Genomic DNA, 12,180 nt, shown 5'->3' on the forward strand with positions numbered 1-12,180 from the left:
TTGGTTCTGTTTATGTGATGGATTATGTTTATTGATTTGTGTATGCTGAACCAGCCTTGCATCCCAGGGATGAAGCCAACTTGATAGTGGTGGATAAGCTTTTTGATGTGCTGTTAAATTTGGTTTGACAGCATTTTATTGAGGATTTTCGCATTGATGTTCATCAGGGATATTGGTCTAAAATTCTCTTTTTTTGTTGTGTTTCTGCCAGACTTTGGTATCAGGATGATGCTGGCCTCATAAAATGAGTTAGGAAGGATTCTGTCTTTCTCTATTAATTGGAATAGTTTCAGAAGGAATGGTACCAGCTCCTCTTTGTACCTCTGGTAGAATTTGGCTGTGAATCCATCTCGTCCTGGACTTTTTTTTGGTTGGTAGGCTATCAGTTATTGCCTCAATTTCAGAGCCTGTTATTGGTCTATTCAGAGATTCCACTTCTTCCTGGTTTAGTCTTGGGAGAGTGTGTGTGTCCAGGAATTTATCCGTTTCTTCTAGATTTTCTAGTTTATTTGCATAGAGGTGTTTATAGTATTATTTGATGGTAGTTTGTATTTCTGTGGGATTGGTGGTGATATCCCCTTTATCATTTTTTATTGTGTCTATTTGAATCTTCTCTGTTTTCTTCTTTATTAGTCTTTATAGCAGTCTATCAATTTTGTTGATCTTTTCAAAAAACCAGCTCCTGGATTCATTGATTTTTTGAGGGTTTTTAAATGACTCTTATCTCCTTCAGTTCTGCTCTAATCTTAGTTATTTTTTTTTGCCTTCTGTTAGCTTTTTAATTTGTTTGCTCTTGCTTCTCTAGTTCTTTCAATTTTGTGATGTTAGGGTGTCAATTTTAGATCTTTCCTGCTTTCTCTTGTGGACATTTAGTGCTATAAATTTCCCTTTTCACACTGCTTTAAATGTGTCTCAGAGATTGTGGTACGTTGTATCTTTGTTCCATTGGTTTCAAAGAACATCTTTATTTCTGCATTCATTTTATTATTTACCCAGTAGTCATTCAGGAGCAGGTTGTTCAGTTTCCATGTAGTTGTATGGTTTTGAGTGAGTTTCTTAATCCTGAGTTCTAGTTTGATTTCACTGTGGTCTGAGAGACAGTTTGTTGAGATTTCTGTTCTTTTACATTTGCTGAGGAGTGCTTTACTACCAACTATGTGATCAGTTTTGGAATAAGTGTGATGTGGTGCTGAGAAGAATGTATATTCTGTTGATTTGGAGTGGAGAGTTCTGTAGATGTCTATTTGGTCCGCTTGGTGCAGAGCGGAGTTCATGTCCTGGATATCCTTGTTAACCTTCTGTCTTGTTGATCTGTCTAATATTGACAGTGTGTTGTTAAACTCTCCCATTATTACTGTGTGGGAGTCTAAGTCTCTTTGTAAGTCTCTAAGGACTTGCTTTATGAATCTGGGTGCTCCTGTATTAGTTGTATATATATTTAGGATAGTTAGCTCTTCTTGTTGAATTGATCCCTTTACCATTATGTAATGGCCTTCTTTGTCTCTTTTGATCTTTGTTGGTTTAATGTCTTTTTTATCAGTGACTAGAATTGCAACCCCTGCTTTTTTGTTTGTTTGTTTGTTTCCATTTCGTGGTAGGTCTTCCTCCATCCCTTTATTTTGAGCCTATGTGTGTCTTTGCACGTGAGATAGGTCTCCTGAATATAGCACACCAATAGGTCTTGACTCTTTATCCAATTTGCCAGTCTGTGTCTTTTAATTGGGGCATTTAGCCCATTTACATTTAAGGTTAATATTGTTATGTGTGAATTTGATCCTGTAATTGTGATGTTAGCTGGTTATTTTGCCTATTAGTTGATGCAGTTTCTTTATCACATCTATGGTCTTTACAATTTGGCATGTTTTTGCAGTGACTGGTACTGGTTGTTCCTTTCGATGTTTAGTGCTTCCTTCAGAAGTTCTTGTAAGGCAGGCTTCGTGGTGACAAAATCTCTCAGCATTTGCTTGTCTGTAAAGGATTTTATTTATCCTTCACTTATGAAGCTTAGTTTGGCTGGATATGAAATTCTGGGTTGAAAATTCTTTTCTTTAAGAATGTTGAGGTGGAGCAAGATGGCCGAATAGGAAGAGCTCCAGTCTCCAACTCCCAGCGTGAGTGACACAGAAGACCGGTGATTTCTGCATTTTCAACTGACGTACTGGGGTCATCTCACTAGGGAGTGCCGGACAATCGGTGCTGGTCAGCTGCTGCAGCCCGACCAACGAGAGCTGAAGCAGGGCGAGGCATCGCCTCACCTGGGAAGCGCAAGGGGGAAGGGAATCCCTTTTCCTAGCCAGGGGAACTGAGACACACAACACCTGGAAAATCAGGTAACTCCCACCCCAATACTGCGCTTTAAGCAAACTGGCACACCAGGAGATTACACCCACACCTGGCCGGGAGGGTCCCACGGCCACGGAGCCTCCCTCATTGCTAACACAGCAGTCTGCGATCTAACCACAACGCAGCAGCGAGGCTGGGGGAGGGGCGCCCGCCATTGCTGAGGATTAAGTAGGTAAACAAAGCCGCTGGGAAGCTCGAACTGGGTGGAGCTCACAGCAGCTCAAGGAAACCTGCCTGTCTCTGTAGAATCCACCTCTGGGGGCAGGGCACAGCTAAAAAACAACAACAAAAACAGCAGAACCCTGTGCAGATGCAAACGACTCTGTCTGACAGCTTTGAAGACAGCAGTGGATCTCCCAACACGGAGGTTGAAATCTGAGAACGGACAGACTGCCTGCTCAAGTGGGTCCCTGACCCCTGAGTAGTCTAACTGGGAGACATCCCCCACTAGGGGCAGTCTGACACCCCACACCTCACAGGGTGGAGTACACCTCTGAGAGGAAGCTTCCAAAGTAAGAATCAGACAGGTACACTCGCTGTTCAGCAATATTCTATCTTCTGCAACCTCTGATGCTGATACCCAGGCAAACAGGGTCTGGAGTGGACCTCAAGTAATCTCCAACAGATCTGCAGCTGAGGGTCCTGACTATTAGAAGGAAAACTATCAAACAGGAAGAACACCTATAGCAAAACCCCATCAGTACGTCACCATCATCAAAGACCAGAGGCAGATAAAACCACAAAGATGGGGAAAAAGCAGGGCAGAAAAGCTGGAAATTCAAAAAATAAGAGCGCATCTCCCCCTGCAAAGGAGCGCAGCTCATCGCCAGCAACGGATCAAAGCTGGTCAGAGAATGACTTTGACGAGATGAGAGAAGAAGGCTTCAGTCCATCAAACTTCTCAGAGCTAAAGGAGGAATTACGTACCCAGCACAAAGAAACTAAAAATCTTGATAAAAGAGTGGAAGAATTGATAGCTAGAATAATTAATGCAGAGAAGGTCAGAAACAAAATGACAGAGATGAAAACCATGACACGAGAAATACGTGACAAATGCACAAGCTTCAGTAACCGACTCGATCAACTGGAAGAAAGAGTATCAGCAATTGAGGATCAAATGAATGAAATGAAGCGAGAAGAGAAACCAAAAGAAAAAAGAAGAAAAAGAAATGAACAAAGCCTGCAAGAAGTATGGGATTATATAAAAAGACCAAATCTACGTCTGATTGGGGTGCCTGAAAGTGAGGGGGAAAATGGAACCAAGTTGGAAAACACTCTTCAGGATATCATCCAGGAGAACTTCCCCAACCTAGTAGGGCAGGCCAACATTCAAATTCAGGAAATACAGAGAACACCACAAAGATTCTCCTCGAGAAGAGCAACTCCAAGATGCATAATTGCCAGATTCACCAAAGTTGAAATGAAGGAGAAAATCTTAAGGGCAGCCAGAGAGAAAGGTCGGGTTACCCACAAAGGGAAGCCCATCAGACTAACAGCAGACCTCTCGGCAGAAAGTCTACAAGCCAGAAGAGAGTGGGGGCCAATATTCAACGTTCTTAAAGAAAAGAATTTTCAACCCAGAATTTCATATCCAGCCAAACTAAGTTTCATAAGTGAAGGAAAAATAAAATCCTTTACAGATAAGCAAATGCTTAGAGATTTTGTCACCACCAGGCCTGCCTTACAAGAGACCCTGAAGGAAGCCCTAAACATGGAAAGGAACAACCGGTACCAGCCATTGCAAAAACATGGAAAAATGTAAAGACCATCGAGGCTAGGAAGAAACTGCATCAACTAACGAGCAAAATAACCAGTTAATATCATAATGGCAGGATCAAGTTCACACATAACAATATTAACCTTAAATGTAAATGGACTAAATGCTCCAATTAAAAGACACAGACTGGCAAACTGGATAAAGAGTCAAGACCCATCAGTCTGCTGTATTCCGGAGACCCATCTCACATGCAGAGACATACATAGGCTCAAAATAAAGGGATGGAGGAAGATCTACCAAGCAAATGGAGAACAAAAAAAAAAGGGGGGTTGCAATCCTAGTCTCTGATAAAATAGACTTTAAACCGTCAAAGATCAAAAGATACAAAGAAGGCCATTACATAATGGTAAAGGGATCAATTCAACAGGAAGAGCTAACTATCGTAAATATATATGCACCCAATACAGGAGCACCCAAATTCATAAAGCAAGTCCTTAGAGACTTACAAAGAGACTTAGACTCCCATACAATAATAATGGGAGACTTGAACACTCCACTGTCAACATTAGACAGATCAACGAGACAGAAAGTTAACAAGTATGTCCAGGAATTGACTTCATCTCTGCACCAAGTGGACCTAATAGACATCTATAGAACTCTCCACCCCAAATCAACAGAATATACATTCTTCTCAGCACCACATCGCACTTACTCCAAAATTGACCACATAATTGGAAGTAAAGCACTCCTTAGCAAATGTACAAGAACAGAAATTATAACAAACTGTCTCTCAGACCACAGTGCAATCAAACTAGAACTCAAGACTAAGAAACTCAATCAAAACCGCTCAACTACATGGAAACTGAACAACCTGCTCCTGAATGACTACTCGCTACATAACAAAATGAAGGCAGAAATAAAGATGTTCTTTGAAGCCAATGAGAACAAAGATACAACATACCAGAATCTCTGGGACACATTTCAAGCAGTGTGTAGAGGGAAATTTATAGCACTAAATGCCCACAAGAGAAAGCAGGAAAGATCTAAAATTGACACTCTAACATCACAATTAAAAGAACTAGAGAGGCAAGAGCAAACACATTCAAAAGCTAGCAGAAGGCAAGAAATAACTAAGATCAGAGCAGAACTGAAGGAGATAGAGACACAAAAAACCCTCCAAAAAATCAGTGAATCCAGGAGTTGGTTTTTTGAAAAAATCAACAAAATTGACAGACCGCTAGCAAGACTAATAAAGAAGAAAAGAGAGAAGAATCAAATAGACGCAATAAAAAATGATAAAGGGGATATCACCACCGACCCCACAGAAATACAAACTACCATCAGAGAATACTATAAACACCTCTACACAAATCAACTAGAAAATCTAGAAGAGATGGATAATTTCCTGGACACTTACACTCTCCCAAGACTAAACCAGGAAGAAGTTGAATCCCTGAATAGACCAATAGCAGGCTCTGAAATTGAGGCTACAATCAATAGCCTACCCACCAAAAAAAGTCCAGGACCAGATGGATTCACAGCTGAATTCTACCAGAGGTACAAGGAGGAGCTGGTACCATTCCTTCTGAAACTATTCCAATCAATAGAAAAAGAGGGAATCCTCCCTAACTCATTTTATGAGGCCAACATCATCCTGATACCAAAGCCTGGCAGAGACACAACAAAAAAAGAGAATTTTAGACCAATATCCCTGATGAACATCGATGCAAAAATCCTCAATAAAATACTGGCAAACCGGATTCAGCAGCACATCAAAAAGGTTATCCACCATGATCAAGTGGGCTTCATCCCTGGGATGCAAGGCTGGTTCAGCATTCGCAAATCAATAAACGTAATCCAGCATATAAACAGAACCAAAGACAAGAACCACATGATTATCTCAATAGATGCAGAAAAGGCTTTTGACAAAATTCAACAGCCCTTCATGCTAAAAACGCTCAATAAATTCGGTATTGATGGAACGTACCTCAAAATAATAAGAGCTATTTATGACAGACCCACAGCCAATATCATACTGAATGGGCAAAAACTGGAAAAATTCCCTTTGAAAACTGGCACAAGACAGGGATGCCCTCTCTCACCACTCCTATTCAACATAGTGTTGGAAGTTCTGGCTAGGGCAATCAGGCAAGAGAAAGAAATCAAGGGTATTCAGTTAGGAAAAGAAGAAGTCAAATTGTCCCTGTTTGCCGATGACATGATTGTATATATAGAAAATCCCATTGTCTCAGCCCAAAATCTCCTTAAGCTGATAAGCAACTTCAGCAAAGTCTCAGGATACAAAATTAATGTGCAAAAATCACAAGCATTCTTATACACCAGTAACAGACAAACAGAGAGCCAAATCATGAATGAACTTCCATTCACAATTGCTTCAAAGAGAATAAAATACCTAGGAATCCAACTTACAAGGGATGTAAAGGACCTCTTCAAGGAGAACTACAAACCACTGCTCAGTGAAATAAAAGAGGACACAAACAAATGGAAGAACATACCATGCTCATGGATAGGAAGAATCAATATCGTGAAAATGGCCATACTGCCCAAGGTTATTTATAGATTCAATGCCATCCCCATCAAGCTACCAATGAGTTTCTTCACAGAATTGGAAAAAAAAAACTGCTTTAAAGTTCATATGGAACCAAAAAAGAGGCCAAGACAAAAAAGAGGATTGCCAAGACAATCCTAAGTCAAAAGAACAAAGCTGGAGGCATCACTCTATCTGACTTCAAACTATACTACAAGGCTATAGTAACCAAAACAGCATGGTACTGGTACCAAAACAGAGATATAGACCAATGGAACAGAACAGAGTCCTCAGAAATAATACTACACATCTACAGCCATCTGATCTTTGACAAACCTGAGAGGAACAAGAAATGGGGAAAGGATTCCCTATTTAATAAATGGTGCTGGGAAAATTGGCTAGCCATAAGTAGAAAGCTGAAACTGGATCCTTTCTTACCCCTTATACGAAAATTAATTCAAGATGGATTAGAGACTTAAATGTTAGACCTAATACCATAAAAACCCTAGAAGAAAACCTAGGTAGTACCATTCAGGACATAGGCATGGGCAAGGACTTCATGCCTAAAACACCAAAAGCAATGGCAGCAAAAGCCAAAATTGACAAATGGGATCTAATTAAACTAAAGAGCTTCTGCACAGCAAAAGAAACTACCATCAGAGTGAACAAGCAACCTACAGAATGGGAGAAAATTTTTGCCATCTACTCATCTGACAAAGGGCTAATATCCAGAACCTACAAAGAACTCAAACAAATTTACAAGAAAAAAACAACCCCATCAGAAAGTGGGGAAAGGATATGAACAGACATTTCTCAAAAGAAAACATTCATACAGCCAACAGACACATGAAAAAATGCTCATCATCACTCGCCATCAGAGAAATGCAAATCAAAACCACAATGAGATACCATCTCACACCAGTTAGAATGGCGATCATTAAAAAGTCAGGAAACAACAGATGCTGGAGAGGATGTGGATAAATAGAAATGCTTTTACACTGTTGGTGGGAGTGTAAATTAGTTCAACCATTGTGGAAAACAGTGTGGCTATTCCTCAGGGATCTATCACTAGAAATATCATTTGACACAGAGATCCCATTACTGAATATTTACCCAAAGGATTATAAATCATGCTGCTATAAAGACACATGCACACATATGTTTATTGCAGCACTGTTCACAAAAGCAAAGACTTGGAACCAACCCAAATGTCCATCAGTGATAGACTGGATTAAGAAAATGTGGTACATATACACCATGGAATATTATGCAGCCATAAAAAAGGATGAGTTCATGTCCTTTGCAGGGACATGGATGCAGCTGGAAACCATCATTCTGAGCAAGCTATCACAAGGACAGAAAACCAAACACTGCATGTTTTTTCACTCATAGGTGGGAACTGAACAATGAGAACACTTGGACACAGGGAGGGGAACATTGCACACTGGGGCCTGTCATGGGGTGAAGGGCTGGGGGAGGGATAGCATTAGGAGAAATACCTAATGTAAATGACGAGTTAATGGGTGCAGCAAACTAACAAGACACGTGTTTAACTATGTAACAAACTTTCACGTTGCACACATGTACCTTAGAACTTAAAGTATATATTTTAAAAAATAATATAGAGTTCAATAGTTTTAATAGAGTTCAACAGATATTTAAGGAGCACCTACTAAGTTTCAGGAAGTTAATTTAATGTAGGTTTTTCAGTAGACTTCAAAGACAGGTCAGATTTCCCATCCTAAATCATGGGCAACTTTTTGCTACTAGTATAGACATTAATTGGTAACTTTGGGCATCTAACAAATATTTGAAGGGAATTCAGATTATTAAGCTAAATAACCTTGTTTATTAATATTTGCTTGGCATATTCAAATATGAATGACACCCCAAATCACCAGACAAAGCAATTTCAAAATGCAACATAGGCAGTTCAACATGTGAAAAAAGAGAGTATACATTTATTTTGGAAAAATACCTTTACTTTCATCACTGAAAGGCCAATTAATACTTTTCAAATGTCTTCAGTGGTATAGAATAACTTTAAATCAATAATTGTGTAACATTAGAACATATTATATCTGCTACATTCTAATCTATTTTTCTTAATCAATTTTTAGATGCTGTATTTTGTAAAACTTGCAAAATTCGAGAAAAAAATTACACCTCTCTAGCTCCTTCACACATTATTTCCCTTACCTATATTCTGTGAAGAATACCACAGCTTCACAACTTAAAAAGAAATACTTCTAATAAAACTTGTTTCTATTCTCTGAAAATTAGTTAAGTGTTTTTTACCTTTTGTTTTTCTTCACACATCAGCAGTCTTTTTCCAATTCTGTAACAAGAAGCATAACTTTGCATTTTGAAAATGCCAATCACCTTAAAAGTTCTCTCATGCTAGAAATAGAAAAAAACAGAACAATTCTCCTTTTTCTAATGCTATGAAAGAGTGGTTTTACATACACATTAATTATCTTGTAGAAAAATGATAAGAAATAAGAATCAGGCTACTTGAATTATATTGAAAATATTGATATTTTTAATCAAATTGAAGAATTATATAGTCTAACACATGAATCAGTAAATCCATTATTATTTAGATTGCATTTTTTGTCATTGATTTACATCTTGAGGGACTCAGATGACTCCCTGCAATATCATGATCTGTTTTTGTTTCCAGTCATGATGCTATAATTTATATAAAATATTCAAGCTGACTTGTACATAAACTAATTGACAGATGTAGGAATTGTCATTTGGGGATTAATCATTTTGCCAGTACATTCAAGTACATGTTAAATAATTCTAAGATGTATGTAAAGGAAACATCCCCTCTCCTTTTCTCTCCAATATTATCTAATATTTTATTTTTAAAATATGCCTAGCCCTTATACCATTTTCTCCTATTTGAAATTATGACCATATAAACAGATAATAAATGGAGATGAATTCCAAATAGGAATATTTTATAAGATAAAACTAGTTTCAATTTGCATTATCATCAACAAATAGCCAAATCACCCTTTTTCTCTATATTAAAATACTAGCAACATGTGGCATTCATTTACCAGATTTAAATTTTAAAAATGACCTGTATTTTTACATGAGTCAGAACAAAGTGAGACTCTAGTCCAGAGAAATAGTACTGCAGCCTGAATCTAGATACAGTATTGAAATCAAATTCTGAATATTATTGGATATTTACGGTCACTCATTTAGGTTAATGACTCATTTAGATGTGCTTTCTATACTGAACAGATTACAGAGATTAGATAAAATATATTACTGTCATTTTGTACCAATCAATAAGAAAGCAAAATCTCCTGGAAGCTCTTTTTAGTGGGTGATCAAATGTTCATAAAATAACTCATAAAGATTATTCTTGTAAGTTTTAATGTCCTTACATTTTGGCATTTGATTATCAAGAATTCATTGAACAACATATGTGAGCAGGACCTCTATTTCTTGTTAAGTTATTTCTCTAAAAATTTGGAATTTAATCATTCGAGACAGATGAGAACAAATGGCAACTTCCCAATGAACATCAAAGGGAAGACCACAGAGAAAATGTCTTTTATTTTTGCTCATTCATTCATTCAACAAGTATTTATTGAACACCTGTTATGCATGAAGCACTATTCTAGTTGCTGGAAATTCATCAATGATTAAAATATACAAAGTTTCTGCCCTCATATTGCTTATAATTATTATTTATATAACTGTAAGATTAGATTGCCTATATAACTTAGAATTAATATAACACTCTCTCCACCTCTTCTCATTCTTAAAGTGTATATACAATAAAAACCCAAAACAAAATTCAACAAAACATAAAACAGTTAATCTAGTCAATTTCTGGGCTAGGTTTTATAATTAAATGACAATTATATTCATATTATTATATTATTTGACTTATTTTGACAAATGGAACATTACGGAAGTGATGTGTAAGCTCCAGATCCTATGCTTTGTGGGGTACATAAATGTCACCTTCCCCTTCTTGGAGCATTGTCATGAGACTTCTGTGTTAATAAGCCCCGAATGGAAAACCACTAGGAGAGGGAGACACAGTATCCTGGCTGGGCTTAGCCTCTGGCTCCTCCACCAGATTACTATAGCTAAAGAACTGCCAGGCTAATTCACAGAAATATGAGAAACAATAACTTACTGCTGATTAAAGCTACTAAAAACTTAGTCTCGTGTGCTAAGAACAAATAAAACTAAAACTAGCCTGGTGTGCTCAGAACAAATAGATAAAAGACACAAAAACATATATACCAGACACTGTGATAAATGCAACATATGCAAAACTCAGCAAAAGCTTTCATAATCTTTGTCTATAGTCTCTAACGTATTGTATAGAGGAAAAGACACGGACTCTTCAAATAGTCACACAAATATTGTGAAATTGCTATGGTGGCATGTAAAAGAAAGAAAAGTAAAAATATTTTATGATAGGTTGTGATTCCTAGGGGGAAGCACATTTCTGGCACAGGCGACTTGTAAGTGCAAAGTCACTGTGGGAGAAAGGAGCTGATACCAGAAACCAGTGGAAAGAAGGCCTATGAGCCTGCAATAGAGGGTTAGCTCATGAAGAGATAAGATTGTGCTAGTAGGTTATGGCCAGGCATTTAGCTATGTAGCATATTTGACATGTGGAGGATACAGTTAGTGGTAGTGCTTGTATTAAAAAAAAAAAAAAATGGGGTTTCTTTGTGTATGTGCGTTTTATCTTTTTAAGCAATTATTTGCTACAAGAGCATTCGGGAAATAGAAGCAAAACATGCTCCAAAAAATCAGCAGAGGCAGTGCTTAAATTTCATTACTAAGGCTTCTTTCATATCTAAACTCTTAGAGTGGAAACTAAGTAACCTAAATAAATCTAATAATGAAAATGAATTAGAGAGAAATGAGCTTTGGTAATTGTGATTGTCTTTCAATTGTACAATTAGACTTTAATAGGAAAGAAAAGAAATATGATAGGACAGTTAAATACTGTATATAACCAGGCAAATCAACAAGTTTCTATTCTACAGGTTAGCTCTATACTGTGTGGCCATCGACTTTATTGACTCAGTATAATATAAAGAATATGCAAAATTTTGAAAGTGATGAAATTTTTCCGACACTACTATTATTCTCATAAATGTGCCAAATGAAAAAATAACAATTATTTCCAATAAAACAACTAGTGCACATTTCTGTTAAAAACAAGGTTTGCTTTCCTCTAAGCTCTAAAAATATAGACATAGCAATTAACAACCCTGAAATTCCCGTCCTTTGCCTGCAAGAATCACAATAAAATTATTGCCCAGAAGTGCTGGCAAGTGACCAAAATGAGGAGGCATTTTGGGGGATTACTGGTTTAAACAATAACTCCTTCAAACAGGGCAAGCAAAGGAAAAAAAAAAAAAAAAAAAGGAAGGAAGAAAGGAAAGGAAGGAAGGGAAGGAGGGAGGGAGGGAGGAAGGAAGGAAGGAATGGAAGGGAAGGAAAAGGAGAAAATCTGTATTTTTGTTAGATTCAGTCATCACAATAGAGTAATTTTCTCTCATCATCCATAAATCTA

The 12,180-nt window shown here is 37.5% G+C and overlaps 1 protein-coding gene across 19 annotated transcripts in view; it reads right to left on the bottom strand.

The window, feature by feature from the left end:
• The window catches only part of DGKB (diacylglycerol kinase beta), an 832,080-nt gene that overhangs the window by 209,393 nt on the left and 610,507 nt on the right, over positions 1 to 12,180 (bottom strand). The window lies entirely within an intron of this gene.

This window comes from Rhinopithecus roxellana, chromosome 6, assembly GCF_007565055.1.
Source record: "Rhinopithecus roxellana isolate Shanxi Qingling chromosome 6, ASM756505v1, whole genome shotgun sequence".
NCBI classification, from domain to species: domain Eukaryota; kingdom Metazoa; phylum Chordata; class Mammalia; order Primates; family Cercopithecidae; genus Rhinopithecus; species Rhinopithecus roxellana.